The sequence below is a fragment of the Sapajus apella genome, unplaced genomic scaffold, assembly GCF_009761245.1.
Source record: "Sapajus apella isolate SASKATOON/1434 unplaced genomic scaffold, GSC_monkey_1.0 scaffold45, whole genome shotgun sequence".
NCBI lineage: Eukaryota > Metazoa > Chordata > Mammalia > Primates > Cebidae > Sapajus > Sapajus apella.
The window spans coordinates 13702621-13720256 of record NW_022436985.1 but is presented as its reverse complement, the minus strand read 5'-3'; the positions used below and the strand labels follow the sequence as shown (position 1 = coordinate 13720256).

At 39.2% G+C, this 17636-nt stretch overlaps 1 pseudogene; it reads right to left on the bottom strand.

Annotated features, from left to right (window-relative positions):
- Positions 1 to 1655: 1655 nt before the first annotated feature.
- On the bottom strand, positions 1656 to 3030 carry LOC116524553 (annotated as a pseudogene).
- Positions 3031 to 17636: the final 14606 nt, after the last annotated feature.

The window sequence follows — 17636 nt, the reverse complement described above, 5'->3', positions numbered from 1 at the left end:
CCCCTAGACTTGGGGAATGAAGAGAGAAAAGCTGCCAAGAGTCATGAATTCTCCTTAATATTTATCAGCAAACAGGATGCTTGACACTAAGTGAATTTTGGTGCAGCCTCAGGCCAATCTTAGTCCTGGGAGTGGGCAGGGCTCCCAGAAGAAAGAGTAGTGGTTTCTAAGGCTGGAGAAGGGAGCTGGAGGCTCCTCCACTGGATCACGGTGAGAACAAAGGGAGCCTTTGGAGAAGCTATTCAGCCACTATAGTTAAGAGCTCCTGTTCTGATCCATATAGTTAAGAGCTCCTGTTCTGATCCAGGGAGACCTGGATTCAAGTCCTGACACAGCTACTTCCTAGGTTAATGGGGAGGAAGGGAGGATTAAATGAGATGATGCATGTCCACCTTAAGATAGTGCCTGGAAGTAAGGCAGAGCTTGAGACAGGACTTGGGAGATCATTCCTCCTGGATGTCACTCTGATGTGAGGGTTTACCCATCCTGTCCTTGCCAATCCCAAGCCTCGTTACTCTCACCCACATTATAACATCCACCCCACCTAACCGCCCAGTTCCTAGCCTCCCAGCCTCTGCAGAACTGCTGCATTCATTTTCTGGTAGCCCAGCTCCCTGCATGCCCCTTTCAGCAGGACCTCAGCCTGGTATTCCAGACCCTTACTCTCTCCTGCAGGCCCTCTCTCTCATTGTCTCTCTCCCACACCATTCTTGCTTGATTCTTGCTAGATTCTTTCTACCTCGAGGCCTTGGCTCAGGCTGTTCTTCGGAATGTGCGGTCTCACCTGCTCTACCAGCCAGAATTCTCCACTTTCTCAAATGCCTAGTGCATGGCTTCCCTTTTTCTAATGCTTTTCCTCCCCACTCCAGCCTCCCTCCAATTTCCTGTCACAGTTGCCAACCTGAGCTTGTTTTCTCGGGTGGAAAGCCTGCAGAGATCCTCACCCCGAATACCCACCCAAGTTCCTGAAGAAGGAGAGAGCGTTGGGGTTGGAGCAGGAAGGCATCTTCCCTCCCACAGCCCTCTATACCCTACCTGGCCCCAGTCAGTGATTACAGCATGTTACCAGAATGACTGGGGAATTGTTTCCAAGTCTTCCTCAGCCTCTGGAGAGGCGATATTGGAGAAGACGGGATGGCTGAGCAAGTGACAGCAGAGAGAGAGGGGCATTTGAGGTGGGGGCAGCAGGAGGAGGCGGAGGGAGAGGCCCCAAGTGCCGCGATTGGACCCAGCCTCACAGGACTCTGTCTGGACACCATGGCTGGGGCTAGGAGAGGAGAAGCACCAGGCTAGGGGAGAGGGAGCTGGGTTTAAGTAAGGCCTCAAGTCATCTCCAGAAAGCTGTGAAGGGGTGAAGTCAGGGGTTGGACATGGATGAAGGTGAAGACAGTTGCTTCAATATGAGAAAAGTTGTCCATGGCAGTAGAGGACTTTCCAGGGTCCCCCCAAGTCAAAGTCTCGTTATCCAGAGCAGGATATCAAGGGTGGCAATGGAATGTGGCCCTTAGCCCATGTTCTCAGGCCCTTCATCTTTTCCATTCCTGCTCTGGGACTAGCCCTGGCGTCATGTCTGCCTTTGCCATGACCACATGATCACCAGGCACTCTCGGAGGGAGTCAGGGGAGCCAGCGGAGCCCCCAAGCCCCAGCAGCTTGCTAGATAACTTCGTGCTTGGTGATGGTTGGCTGGGGGCTGGCAGAGAGGGGCTTGACGATCGTCTCGACAGCTCCTGACAGGAGTTTATAAGGCTCAGACCTTGAGCCACCTGGTGGTGAGGGCTGTGGGGTCTCAGTGGTGGCTGCCTGCCCCCTGGGCTGGGCCACTCACACATCTGTCTGTTGCTGAGATGAGTGGGCATCGTGTTGGCAACAGTGACATTGGTTCCCATGTGTTCCTGCATTAGGTGAGGGTGCAGGGGGTGGTGAGCATGGGGTGCATTGCTGGAGGACCCTCCCAACAGCATCTCCTGCAGCAGGTCGTCAATCTTGGCCATGCCAAGAGCTTGATGAACTGGATCTGCTCGATCATCTGCCAGGTGATGCTCTGCAGTGTGAGCTGGAGCAGCAGCTCGCTGAAGTGGCCACGTGAGCTGTACTGGCTGTCACTGATGTAGTCCTCCAAGCTCACCTGCCCCTGGGAACACAGCCTCTTGATCTTTCCTGGATCTCTCAGCCCCTTGGCATCTGGGTCAAAGAAGATGATGGCTTTGAGGTAGGCATACTCATTGTCATTGATCTGCAGCTCCTGGAAGGGCAGCACCAGCTCATTAAGGATGCTCATGGACACCGGGCTCATCTCCACCAGCACTGGGCAGTGCTGAGGGACCATGTAGCCATTGCCTAGGGGCAGCACATCCTTGAACACCATGGGTCGCTTGGTGGCTCCGAGCAGCAGGTGGTTGCCAGCATGGGCTCTGAGCAGGGCCACCTGGTCATCCAGGGGGAACTCGCAAAAAGCCGGGAATGTACTTGGCCCACTCAATGAGAGCCAGCAGCTGCTCCTTCACGGACACACACACATCTGTGATGCTGGCGATCTTCTTAGCTCGAATGTCCCCCTTGATCCCGGAGACGGGGGAGGTGATCTGTTGGGAAAGGACCTGGGCCTGCAGGAGCGAGTTGATGGAAGGCAGGCTGCTGTCCTCATAGCTTGAACTTCGAGTGCTGATCTGGCCCCACTCATTTTGGATGGCTTCCTTCCTCATGCCAGCCTGGAAGCCCTTCTTGAGCCTGTAGTAGTGGCACTGGTTCCTCTTGTCTTTGTCCACCATGCACTGTGGCTAAATCTGCAGGAGTACATGTGGTTCTTCCACAAGCTCCTCTGGAAGAAGCCCTTGCAGCCGTCATAGCTCTAGGCGCCGTGGTGTTTGCTTGTGGCCCGGTCCCCACAGATGGCACACAGGTCACTGACATCCAGGCTGTTGGGCGCCTTGAGCTTGGTGCCTTCTGATGGGGACGTGTCATAAGGACTCTCCACATGAATGAGCCAGAGGGGCACATTCACACTGACCATGGCCATATCCACCCGGCTGGAGACTTGGGGGCATGGAGGAGCAGGGGCCCGCACACAGCAGCAGCAGAGCCACCAGGAGTCAGTCCACAAGGAAGGCAGTGAGTGTGGCCAGCTGCAGCCACCCAGTTATCTTATTGATTCTTCTAATCACCCAAGGTGGGTGGATACCTTCAAGAGTAACCAGTCACTTAGGGAAACCACAGCTAGGGACTGCGGCTGTTTCCATGGCAATGGCGACCTGGCCAGACCTGAGGTCCACTCGGGCACCAGCCCTGCACTCTAGGGTTAGGGGAACCCAGAGCCAGATGTATGGGGACATCAGCCCCCCCAATTTGTGGACAAGGCCCAAGCGGAAGGGGCTGGAGAGCAGCCTTCTCTTTTTAATGATGGACAAATTGGCCAAGAAAAATAAAATAACTTGGCTAAAATTACAAAGCTAGTTGGTATCAAGGTGAGACTAGGATGCAAATCTTCTGTCTGTACATTTTATTTTAACAAGCTATTAATCAAATCGAAATCAAATTCTATTATGAACCATGCAGGTAATTTAAAACTGAAGTCACTAGTTAAAAGAAAAATAGTTGCACAGGTTTGATGGTACTGGCAAATGGCACTAAGGCTTGGTGGTGAAGAGACAATAGGAAAAAAAAGAGGATGGAAATTATATAATAAAATGGAAAGGACATGCCCCATTTAAGTGGGACAACCTAGCCTGCTTCAGTTAAGGGCAATTATACTGGAATGTGAACTTGGCATTGCCTGCCAAATCTTCATGCTTTTTTCCCCCAAGAAAAGCAGGAAATGCAAATTTTTGTGTGAAATTTCTCAATGTTTAAATGTTACCAATTTATTCAAGTATTTGAAAATGCCATTTGGGCCAACATTTCAAGAGACAAAACATACCAGTGAGTTGCGAAGTTATGGCTGCTCATAAAAGTAATCACTATCGGAACACAATACATGCCTACTGATAAAAGTTTACCAAATCTCTAATATTTATCTGTTCATCTGTCCTTCCATTTATCCATGTGGGAAATTTTTGAGTTTCTGCTATGGGCAAACTGTAGTACTAGACGTTAGCAGAAGCACTGACTGAGACTGGAAATGAGGAGAGTACAACAGCTTTGAAACGGCTATCAAAGGGAATCGCTTCACTTGTACTTACCTGGGCTATAAATCAGAATCACATGTGTCTACCCTTGACGATTCTGACTCAGCTGTTCTAAAGCACCATGAAGTGAATTCCTGGTGAAGCCAATATGTATGATGTAATGACTTCTAGCAATCCCGGGAAAAAAGAGTGGAAGTCAGTGTGGCAGTGGAGGAAAGTAGATAAGGAATCCCATATAGGCTAGAAGACTGGTGAAGTGGTCATACCTAAAATGAATGGCCATTGGGTTCAGATTGATTTGGTGGATGTCTGGCTAGTGGGTAAGTACTGTATGGGTCTGGAAATATTCTGAGTTTGTAAACATTGTGCTCATTGTGTTCGAGGAGAAACAAGAGGAGGCTTGTGTCTTAATGCTCCCAGGGCTGTATTAGACTGACTAAACAATCTTGAGGAAATTTGCTTCACCCCCAACTTCCTCATCTGTTAAAGAAGGCTAATATTGCTGTAGAAATAGTTTGAAATGTGTAGAAGCAGTCTGAAGTGTGAAGGAAAAGTGATCCTAAATGTAAGTGTTATGGTTTTCAGATGTATTATTTTGGTATTTTGAGTGCTAAAAGGAGTTTCTCAGAGAAGTCTTTCTCTTCCATAAAACCGATCAGAAATGTTCAATTTCTGTATACACAAACAGGCAGCTACATCTGGGAAAATGATTCTGTGATTCCACACTTTTCTTTGACAAGTCACAAATGGGTTTTAGTGACCAGCTACAGCGTGTGTGTTAAATTCAAATAATTCATTCTTGACAGTTATTTTTCACATTCCCTTGCATTAGAAAAAAAAATTATGCTTCCTATCATTACATATTGTAAAAGCGATAGCTTCTATTATATCTATACTGCATGCTAAATGCATAAAATAAAATGTCAGTAAATTCACCAGTATGTTCCTCCTTTGATCAGTGGGGGCAAACTTTCTTTGGATCTTTAGTCAGGAGATCTGCTAAGACCTTCAGGGAATTTTCTTATCTCATAAACTACAGGAATTGTAAAATGGAGATGATTATTGATTACTTTTAGATACTCAGATGAAAACTAGCTTTTAGAGCTTGGATTGATTTAGAATTCTTGCCCCTACAAGGGTCTGGAACCAGTAGCAAGAATATAGATAGACCATTAATCTACAAGTACACTTCTAGTTTTCGGGAGGGAAGTTTTCCCTTCAAAGCAAAGGATGTTCTCACATTGGGTTGAATTATTGTGTCGAAGGTACTGTTTATCTATTGGCATCCTGAAATATACTCAAAAAAAGAATGCATTTTAAAATTCTATTTATTGCTATGCTTTTTTTAAAAGTCCATGATCATGTAAATTCATTCTAAGTGGAAAAAATCATATTCAGAATGAGAGATGTCTCTATTATAACATAATAATGATTAAGATTATCGCACTAGAGGTGATCTGATGGAAAGATCCTTTGGTATTTGTACTTAGTCCCTGACTAAATCAACATAGAATTTCTACCGACCTAATTAATCTTAAATTAAGCATGTCTACTGTTTACTGTGATTACCTCATCAGACAAGCTGTTTCAGCATCTGTTTTTCCTCATGGTGAAAAATGTTCCCTTTTACTTCAAAAATGAGTTTTCCTCATTTTAAGCTCACTTGTTTGGCTATTTCCATCCAAAATAAATACTTCTTTCTCACCTATTAGCTGTTTAAGACTGAGTTGTGTCTTCAAATGCATGTACAGGGTTCTCAGTGCAGACATTTGACTTCAGTGGGAGCTATGAGTCTTTGAGGGCCTGATTTGACCCTGTGTTTGTTCTCAGTATATAAGTATTTAGGTAATGTTTTCATTTCCTAACCCACTCAGTATCATTTTTTTTTGGCAAAATATATTCACTTCCCTCATATTTTCCCCATCTGTTATATTCTTAAGTCTGTTTATAACTTTTCTTACTTTTCTTTGATCATTTTTAGTCTGGATATCATTTTTCAATGACAATGCACGCACTCACGTGCATGCACACACATATAAACCTAAAGAATGCATGACATTTATCCCTTTATACAAAGTATATACAAAGTATGTAGTATAGCATTTAGCTTTACATATAATAAGATGTGCACACGTGTATAGATTTACCTTTGTACATGTCTCTATGATGACAAAATGGATTGATCTTTCGCTTTTAAAAATAGAGTCATAAAGTTGTCTATTTCTTAACACTATGGGAAAGAACCTGGTATGATAGACAACTAATGATCTGAGTCTTCATTTTCCTTCTCTGGTTCTAATTCTGAGATATAGCCTAGATGGAAAGATTTTCAGTTTTTAGTTTTTCTTTTGATTAATCTGTATTTGTTTTCTCTTTGTTCCCAAACAATTTCAAAAGCATTACTAGCTTACCATCTTGAAAGATGTTAACATTCAAGAAAACATCAAACTGGGTATCAGGCATCTGTGGACTCATTCTGGATTCCAGATGGGTGTTTGAGACACAACAAATGAAAAGCCCTATTTTAATACATTTGCCTGCTCTTGTTTTCTCACTTGACTTCCCAATCTAATTTCTTTGCTGCCAAGGGTTCTCACTCATATCACCATTTAAAATTTAAAAGCAATATATATTTAAATGCAAAACAAAATGCTTATATGGAGACTCTGCCACAGTGGAAAGTATGACAGTGGTTTTCATTTCGAAGAGTTCTGGATGATCTCCCGAGTGGTAGAGCCAGAAGTAAGAAATGTCAGATCATTCCAAACGGCTGGAAATAAAACAAGTATCATTCCCTGTCTGATCACGGCCTGTATCTTTCCACATTAGGGAAATTTTGTTTTTATTCGTTTGCTCTTTATCATCTTCCTTTTGGTGACCATGGTTGTGAATAGCACAGACAGCAACTTCCAAATTTATTTTAACAGTAGGAGAGGTTATAAGTCACCCATTATCACATTTTGAGAAAACTGAAAAATCCTATTAGTAATGTGTATGCATCTTAGGTTTTTCTTAAAAGTCTCCCTCTTGATTCAAAATATCATTCTGAAATTGTACTGTTCTCTGGAATAATAATAGAATTTGAATTGGAATATTTCCACTTAACATTCCATTTTATCACTCCACTCAGGAATGCCCTGGTGGAGTGATCAGTTACATGGAACTTACTGCTTGTACAACCTTCTGCCTCAGAGGCTCACAATAAAGCAAAAATGTGAAAAGCTCAATATAAATGGAAAATATTTTCTATGATGTTAGATGCATACTTACCAAGAATGTTTTTATGTTTTGTGATAATAATTTGTAGAATAACAAATAAGTTAGTGTCTGGATCAATAGTCGAAAGTGCACTTGGAGAGCAAATAGCAAATTATTCTGGCAGTGAAATAGGGCAATGGGCTACAAAAGGTATAAATTCAAATGTATCTTTTCCAACTGCTTTTGTCTTTGTTTCATTTTGTGTACTTTCAAAAAATTAATCTCCTCTTTCTTGTGGAAGCAACATCAGTAATTATGTGAAATAAGTCTACTGGACTGGCATATATTTTTTCCCCTCTTAGAAATGTCAAAACAGATATAGTGTGATGTATGTATGAGTATGGGGTGTGTGTGCATGTGGGAACTCACACAGTGTGCAAGTGCCATCCACATTCCTGAAAAATTATGTATATGTGAATAAATAAAAATGAAATCATATTTTAAATGTTCCATGGAAATCCAATGTAACGTAACTCCTCTGGTAATTACTTTTAAGCAAAACATAAAATTATGTAGTTACTCCTACATACAAATATACTGAATTTATACATGAAAAAATATTTTGAATATCTTTTCTGTAATTACTTATCACTTTGTAATGAAAGTAGAAAACTGGAAAGAAATATATAATATTTGACATAACCTTCTAAAATTAGCATCACTATTTCTCCAGGTTTCTGCACCGATGTTAAAAACGAGTATAACAAACATGAAGCCCAGCTGCCTCTGAAAGAATGCAAATGTTCTCACCTTTCCCTTTATTTCTCCTTTGTCTACTTCATGGTTTCTGTCTTTGTATCATTTTGGCAAAAAAAGAGGATAGTTTTTGGTATTAGTCAACTGGTAAAAGGGCCCCCTGGAAGAGCCAAGCACTCTAATTGAGGTAAGAGAGAAGAAGTCAGTAATCCCTTAACTTTGTGGCTGAAATGATCTATGTAAGTGCTAGAATTTCCTTGAGATCATAACTTCATGGCATGGAGGTCTGTTCTATAGAAACTGGACAGTGACTACCAGCATAAGTCAATCATAATATAAGCTTGTTCTAGTTACTCAGCTATGCCATACCATCCAAACACATGAACCCAAAGACTCACTTATTATATATCATTTAGAAGCCCTAAGATACCTTCAAAATGTTTTATGTTGAGTCAAATGCATACGAGTAACCATACTTTTTTAAAAAAGGAATTTTGACCCTTACCTCATACCATATGTAATTAATTCAAAAGGAACATAGACATAAATGTAAAAATTTTAGAAGAAAACATAAGATGAAATCCTAGAGACCTTGGGTTTGGCAAAGATTTTAAAAATATGACATAAAAAGCTGCTCTTCACCAAAATTAAAGGCTTTAATGTTTTCTGCAAATTATATATCCAACTGAGGACTTAAATGCATAATGTATAAAAAGAATTTGCAACTATTTCTAGCTTTTATTTTAGGTTCAGGGTACATGTGAAGGTTTGTTACATAGGTAAATTTGTATCAACGGTGTTGAACATTTTCAACTTTAATAGTGGCAAGATAAAACTATCCATTAAAAAAGTGGGCATAAGATTTGAAGAGACACTTTTGCAAAACAAAAAGACATGGATGGACAATATCTATATTAAAAAATGCTCAACATCATTAACCATTAGAAAAATACACACTAAAACTAATGAGATATGATTATACTACCACTACAATGGCTAACACTTTAAAAACTGACTTTCGGAGTGTTAGAGCCCCAAAATACCGCTGGTTGGAATGTAAAATAGTATAACCACCCTAGAAAATAGTTTGGCAACCATTTTAGAAAGTTAAACACACACTTATACAGCTGATCCATTCCAATACTTGATATTCACTCAAGAGAAATGAAAGCATGTGTCCATACAAAGATTTAAACACAGATGTTTACAGCAGCTTTATTTGTAACAGCCAAAACCTGGAAACAATTCTAATGTCCTTCAATGGGTCAATGAAATACAACTCAGCAATTAAAAGGAATGAACTATTAATATAGTCAAAGTCAAAAGAGCTATGCTAAATGAAGTCTTAAAAAGTACCTACTTTATATCATTTACATAAGTTTCTAGAAAATGTGAAATCACTCTATAGTGACAACAGTAGATCAGTGGCTGCCTGGGATGAGAATGGGGAAGAGGCACCGTAGGGAGAGATTACAAAACACCACAAAGATACTTTTGGGGGTTATAGTTACATTAGTTATCTGAAATGTAGTGATGGTTTCACAGGTGTATCCAAATGCCAAAACTCATTAAGTTGTACATTTGAATATATAGTTAATTGTATGTCAATTATACATTAATAAAGCTGAAAAATATAAGTGTAATCTGTAAAACAATCCTCCCTTTGTTAATTAATTACTATTGGCAAAAGCTTTGGAATAAATGGTGTGAATTTTTTTTTTTTTACTTTGGAATATTATTTCTCAAGCAGTATGCCTCTGAACAGGATGTTGCATGATAGTTGTGATTATTAATTTAGCAAAAACACTCAAATAAAGTTTAACCGTGTAGCAGAATTTTAATCACTAATATTCTTTGCGATATAGAAAAGTTAATTCACTTTAATAATTTTACAACATGAATATGTTAAAACACCAGATACTCCATGAATAAACATATATAATTGTTAATTTAAAATAATTAAGAAATTTTGGCTGAGTGCAGTGGCTCATGCCTGTACTCCTACCACTTTGGAAGGTCAAAGTGGGTGGATTGTCTGAGCTCCGGAGTTTGAGACCAACCTGGGCAACACGGTGAAACCACGTCTCTACTAAAATACAAAAGAAATTAGCCGAGTGTGGTGTTGTGTGCCTATAGTCTCAGCTACTTGGGAGGCTGAGACAGGAGAATTGCTTGAACCTGGGAGGTGGAGGTTGCAGTGAGCCAAGATTGCACCGCTGTCTCCAGCCTGAGTGACAGAGCAAGACTCCATCTCTAACAAAAAAAGAAAAAAAAAAAAGAAATTTCAAGGTGAATTTTTACATTTAAGTTTTTCATTTTAGAAGCATATGAATCTAGATGTCTAAGCAAGAAGCTGCTAGATTCCATAGGAGCATATGTTCAGTTGTGGCTTTAAATGACAAGATTTTGTTAGCTGAAGGTTGTCCTAAAACAATGATTCCTATTTACTAGCCTGAACCCCTGAATACACTATAGTCACTAGAATGTTTTACAATAATACAGTCTTGCATCTTTTTCTTCCTCTTCTTTCTTGCATAGTTTAATCCAAAAGCCGTGAAATTGGTCCAAACAAGGTAGGCATGAGGAGGGAGAACCTTGGTCATCTAGAATGTCAGTAAGGAACAAATCAGTACCACATGTTGCCTTATGGAATGCAATGAGAAATACACAACATCAGTTCTACGCTATTCCTGCCATAGATGTATAATCTGAATTTAAACAAGAGGCACCATCAGGCACACCTAAACAGAGGGCATTTTATAAAAACAACTGGCCTGTAATCAGCAAGTATTAAAATCATGGGCTGGGCACAGTGGCTCATGCCTGTAATCCCAGCACTTTGGGAGGTCAAGGTGGGAGGATCATGAAGTCAGGAGATCAAGACCATCCTGGCTAACGATGAAACCCCGTCTTTACCAAAAATACAAAAAAAAAAAAAAATTAGTGAGGTGTGGTGGCACCTGCCTGTAGTCCCAGCTACTCGGGAGGCTGAGGCAGGAGAATCACTTGAACACAGGAGGCAGAGGTTGTAGTGAGACAAGATCTCACAATTTCATGCCAGCCTGGGTGACAGAGCAAGAGTCCATCTCAAGAATAACTAACTAAATAAAATAAAATAAAAATAAAATCATGAAAGTCAGGCAAATAAGAAGGAACTCTCATATTGAAGAACACTAAAGAGACACGATGGCTAAATGCTAAACTCTAAAGGACGTTATTCGGATAACTAGTGAAACTTGAAGGGGGTCTGAGGATTAGATAATAGTAAGACAGTAATGGTACTTTCTCAATGTTTACGTTTGCTTTGTGATTATGCAGGAGGATGCCTTCATGTGTAGGAAATACACACTAAATATTTAGATGTGACGATGGGGCATCATGTCAGAAACTTATTCTCAGATGGTTCAGATTTTGAAAAGTCCTTTATTCTGTACTTGCAATTTTTCTGTAAGTTTGAGATTCTTTCAATTTTTAAAAAGAATTTAAAGGTATATCCCTGGGGAAAAACAGAAAATATATATTTAAACACATACACTTCAGAAGCCCTAATTCATTAATTATTATATATTTTACTCATTGATTGTTATTTTTACAAAGCCAACAGATAATACACACAGCTTGAGAAACCACTTAGAAATCACTTAATCTACCCCTACCCTCTACTTTGCAGAAGAGGAAACCAAAGGGACAACATCTGTTCAAAGTCATACAATTACATACTGGTAGAGCCAATATGATGTTGACACCTAAGTTTTCTCAAGTGCTGGCACATGTTATCTAAACAGGCAAATTATTACCTAAATATTAACATTTTACAGAAAAGAAAACTGAGGTTTATAACAAAACGTTGCCAAAGGCCATATGGGTGGTAAGTTACAAGCAGAACTTGAATCCAAGTTTGTTTGATTCCAAGGCATTTGATGTTGTTATCACACCATGATATACCTAATAGTCAATGGTCACAAATAATTTTGAATTAATGAATATTGAGTGGTGTCTCCAGTGCATGCTTACAGAGGAGTCTCTTCTGTAAGCTTTCTAGTCATAGGAAAAATGTGACAATTTAAGTGTTCCAAATAATGATTTATTAGTATCTGTGTTTTCTCTCTCTTATTACCGAGCAAGCGTTTAGCATTCCAGCATTAGATGCTAAAGAATGCCGCATGACTTATCTAAATCATCAATTCTATCAAAGAGAAATAATGCTATACTGGCATTCAAAAGCCTTGATTCTCCTATTTGGTTAGAAAAATTATCAAAGAGGTAGAAAAGTAAGCAGAAAAGCTACTATTAATACAAGGAAACAAGTTAAGGATGTGGGGCAAGGAGAGGGTGAAGATGATAAATACAAAACTTGTAGAGAAATTATTCATTGTGTCTCTTTTATTACTTTCCTTAAGAATAGTGTCACATGAAAAAATTGTAATTATGGATATAAAGTTTGCGTTTAGCTACAGACATGAAAGAGACATATTCGTGTGTATATATAGTGATGAAGCAATAAGCATTAAAAATACCAACTGAAACTCAACAGAAAAAACAGATGAAATATTATTAAAAATAGAGAAGGCACATTATTTATAATTAAATCCATACTATAAATTTAGGTCAATTCTTTATCATTAAAAAGTAATTATATAAACATAAAATGAAAAACAAAAATCAAGCTAGAAAAATACTGAAACATAATCTTCAAACTTAATTTCCTGAAACAAAGTGAGCGGAACATCTTCACTGTCTTGAAGTCTTTCAGCTTTTCCAGCTTATTTTTTTTTATTTTTTTTTAAATTGCATTTTAGGTTTAGGAGTACATGTGAAGAACATGCAAGATTGTTGCATAGGTACACACATGGCAGTGTGATTTGCTGCCTTCCTCCCCTTCACCTATATCTGGCTTTTCTCCCCATGCTATCTCTCCCCACCTCCCCATGCCCCCGTCCCTCCCCCATTTCCCCCCAACAGACCCCAATGTATAGTGCTCCCCTCCCTGTGTCCATCTGTTCTCATTGTTCAACACCCACCTATGAGTGAGAACATGTGGTGTTTGATTTTCTGCTCTTGTGTCAGTTTGCTGAGAATGATGGTTTCCAGGTTCATCCATGTCCCTACAAAGGACACGAACTCATCATTTTTGATGGCTGCATAATATTCCGTGGTATATATGCACCACATTTTCCCAAACCTGAAAAAAACAAGCAATGGGGAAAGGATTCCTTGTTTAATAAATGGTGTTGGGAAAACTGGCTAGCCATGTGCAGAAAGCAGAAACTGGACTCCTTCCTGACGCCTTACACTAAAATTAACTCCAGATGGATTAAAGACTTAAACATAAGTCCTAACACCATAAAAACCCTAGAAGAAAATCTAGGCAAAACCATTCAGGACATAGGCGTAGGCAAAGACTTCCAGCTTATTTTTTAATGATCTATTTGACTAGAGTTCGGTTTGGGGTTAGGTTCCAGCCCATGCTGAAGTTTGAGGGGCGTGGGTAGATGAATGGAGAGATAGCTGAAAGAACACTCGGCAGCCATAAGCAGGTAAAATGTAGTTTTACTCAGTAGCTCTCTCAGCAGCTTACTTAAACTAGCTCTCTCACACTGGTTGCCTTTATCTCGACTGTCTGCTCCAGCTCTGTGGCTCCTCTTAGCAGCCGACTCAGCTCTCCCTCCAGGGTCAGCAGCTCAACTCTTTCTCTCTGGGCACAAGCCAGCAGAGCTGTGTTCTGGCTTCCTTCCCTATTTTTAATAATATTTCATCTGTTTTATTCTATTGAGTTTCAGTTAGTATTTTCAATGCTTATTACTTGCAAATATGCAAGATAGACATATTTGCCTCTCTCTCTTTCTCTTGGTGTGAACATCATGTCAAGCCATGCCCAAGAGCTTGTACAGTGTCAGCAGGGCAGTTATACCTTCTACAGACAATAGTGGCTGAGAGCCAAGTATGAGTTTATAGAAACAAGTTTTATAACAAGGGGAGTATACACGTGCGCCTTAAACTCGCAGTCATACAGGCCTGGATGTCTGCCTCAGCCTAACTCTTGACCAAAGTACATCCATATACCTTACAACAAGTAGAAAAGGAAGATCATGATTTATAATGTTTTAGACTCACTGGAGGATGTATCAGACATTTAATATATAATACACTAAACAAAAGATTATGTATATCTAAATATGTATTCTCACGTAAGAAGCATAGATGGCAAATAATCCTCATTTAAAGAGCATAGTAGTCCCTCATTAGTGGTTGGATGCAGCTGGAACTTAATTGACAATTAGGCTTTTGATGTCAGGTTCATAACTAGAAATCTGTTGGGTTCCTTGCAGCAAACTCTTCAAAAAACAAAGCACAAATGAGGCTGTATTTTTAAAAGTGCAGCAAAGCTAGTGCCATATACACCAATAAAATTAATCAGAGGAATATAACTAGATTATTACACTGAATTTAGTCAAATCTATTGTATCTCTACCTATAATCTAAGGTCCCAGCACCTGCTCTCCCTTCTGGGCCCACATACACCCTGCCAGTTGAAAGACAGTCATTAACAGAACCTAAACTCTCCCCTATTCTTCTGAAACTAAATTGAAAAGTTACATGACCAGATGTGTGTTGATCAATGCAGGGTGATAGAGTAGGTAGCTATTAAAGGTTAATAAAAGAAAGAGACAATTGAAGATGGTTTCTGTGTTTGTTACTGCTAAAGACATCACCCATAATATTGATGATTTAGGTACCAAATATCTGTTAGGATAAGAGTCATTAAATAATTCTCTTTAAAATCTAGTAGAGCTTCTAATCAGACATCAAAAACCTAATGATCTTAAAAATATTTTACGTTCATACACTGGAATACTACCCAGCACTATAAGGAAACAAGCTACTTATACACACAACACTGGATTAATCTTAAAACCTCATGCTGAAAGAAAGAAGCCAAAAAAAAGTCTGTACAAAAGAGTTCATATTCTCACACCTGTAACTCCAGCACTTTGGGAGTCTGAGGCAGGCAGATCACTTGAGTTCAGGAGTTCGAGGCTAGCTGGCCAATGTGGTGAAACCCCATCTCTACTAAAAATACAAAAATTAGCTGGGCGTGGTGGCACATGCCTGTAATCCCAGCTACTCAGGAGGTGGAAGCAGGAGAATTACTTTAACCTGGGAGGCAGAGGTTGCAGTGAGCTGAGATTGTGCCACTGCACTCTAGCCTGGGTGACAGAGTGAGACTCTGCCTCAAAAAAAACGAGTACATATTGGGTACCATTTATATAAAGTTCTAGAGCAAGCAAATCTATGTCAAAAGAAATCAGAACAGCAAAAAATTGACTGGAAAGGGACATTTTTTGAGGTGACCATTATGTTCTATATCTTGGTAAGGATATTGGGTTACATGCATACGTGCATTTGACGAATCCTGGGACTGTAACACTTAACATACATGCAATCCATTATAGGTAAATTATATCTCACTATAAAAGATATTAAAAGAAAAAATGCAGTGCTATTTTGTTTTCCTTTTGTCTTTGCTTCCAGCAAACTCAAAAACTAATTTTTAGTAGTCAATCACACATAACTAGGAGAAAAATCATGTTAGCATACTTTCTACTTTCTATATTTATTTTAATTATTTCTAACTTAACCTTATATATTTGTCATGTTAAAATGGCCCTCCCTTTTTAAAAAGGTGTATTATAAATGTACATATATATACAATCACCCTGGCATATAACAAAAATGTATAGAATTCTAAAAGGTACAATTAACAATTCAGGGGGAAAAAAGCTTCAAAAGTCCTGACTTTTTATTATTCTCAGTTATAGAAGTCTATTTGAATAGTGTAAAAGATACATTTCTCTCCTGATTTTAGTCATTGCATCGAAAATGTATTCTCTTTTGAAGAATGCAGCATTGCTTAAGTGGAGTATTTACTTGAGAGTAGTATATATGAATTGAAGTGTTTGAAAAGTTATTCTTTTCAAACACTTTCAAAAGTGTGGTTAGAAAAGTTATTCTACAGAATCTCCAACTCGCTCTGCTTATATAACATTAAAGTTGTCTAAGGATGCATAATTAATATAAAATGAGAAAACATGAAATGTTTGAAGTTATCACTGTTCATACTTAAAGAGGGGGCAGAGATTTTTATTTCAAACAATTCTGGGAACTATTCTACTATATGGGGTAGACATAGACTGAGTGACAGAAGGTTTGCAATTCTGTCTCCAACTCAGATTTGTCAAATAGCTTTGTCTTGGTATTTACAATTTTCTCAGTAGATGTGAAAACTCAGTTGCCATAGTACCAAGGAATGTTGAGGGTTGGCTCAATAAGACCTTCACTTTGCTCAGGGTGGCAGTATGGGCAACACCTAGTATAAAACATATTTCACAAATTCCTAGTTCAGGAAAAGCTGCTGCATAGAAGTTGCTGATTCCTTATGAATGCTTAACTGCTCTCTCCATTCCTAGATTTTCCCCCCTATTTTCTGACGATTTCTGTTACCTTGTAAAGAATAACTTCAAAGTCTATTGTATAACCCCACACAATAGCTCTTAAAGACTATGGCAAATTATATTTCTACCTCCAAGCAAAGTTCACCTCCACAATTTTTCGAGGAGAAAAAAATTGTTAAATTGTTTTTAAATTACTGATTAATCACCAAACGAATTTCTTCAGTTGTTTCTTTCTCTTGATGCCGAGACAGAATAGTGTATTTTTCACTAGATAAGTAGTTTGCTGCAAGTACTGCTACTGTAGCAGAAACCCTTCAGTTGTGCTGTTTTATAATGCAAATATGTGGCATGGCCCTTGAGTAAAGGAATCAGCATTTATTTCTATTCTGTAAGTTTATATGTTCAGTTTGCCATAAAAAGAGAAATGCACTGAAATAAAATTTCTCACCTATCAGTTGGCAAAAATGTAAAAGTTTGATACCAGACTCTGTTCATGAGGCTATAGGGAAAATGGCACCTCATGCATTGATGGTAGAGCTAAAATTTCTATGGAGGAAAGTCTAGCAATATCAACAAATTATAGTTGCACTTACCCTTTGCATTCACTTGAGCATTTAATGCTGTAAGCACATATAACTGTAAATGCAAAGAGCTACACTGACTCCAGTAATCCCACTGTGTGACTCTATCCTAAAATACAGATGTGCTAAAGGACATGCGTATAAGATTATTTGTTGTGGCACTGTTTACAATAGCAAATGATTGGAAACAACTAAACTGTTATGAGGAATGGTTAATAAACTGTAGTACCATCACACAATGAATATTATACAAGTCTAAGGAAGCTCTCTCTAAATGTAAGGAATAATTACCAGGACATATTGTTAAGTAAACATAGCAAGATATAGCGAGTATATGGAGAATGACTTATGAAAGAAAAGAGATACAGTAAAAATGTAATTTATGACTACATGGATGAAGTTGGAAATCATCATTCTCAGCAAACTAACACAGGAACGGAAAACCAAACATCACATATTCTCCCTCATAAGTGGGAGTTTAAACAATGGACACAGGGAGGGAAACATCACACACAGAGGCATGTC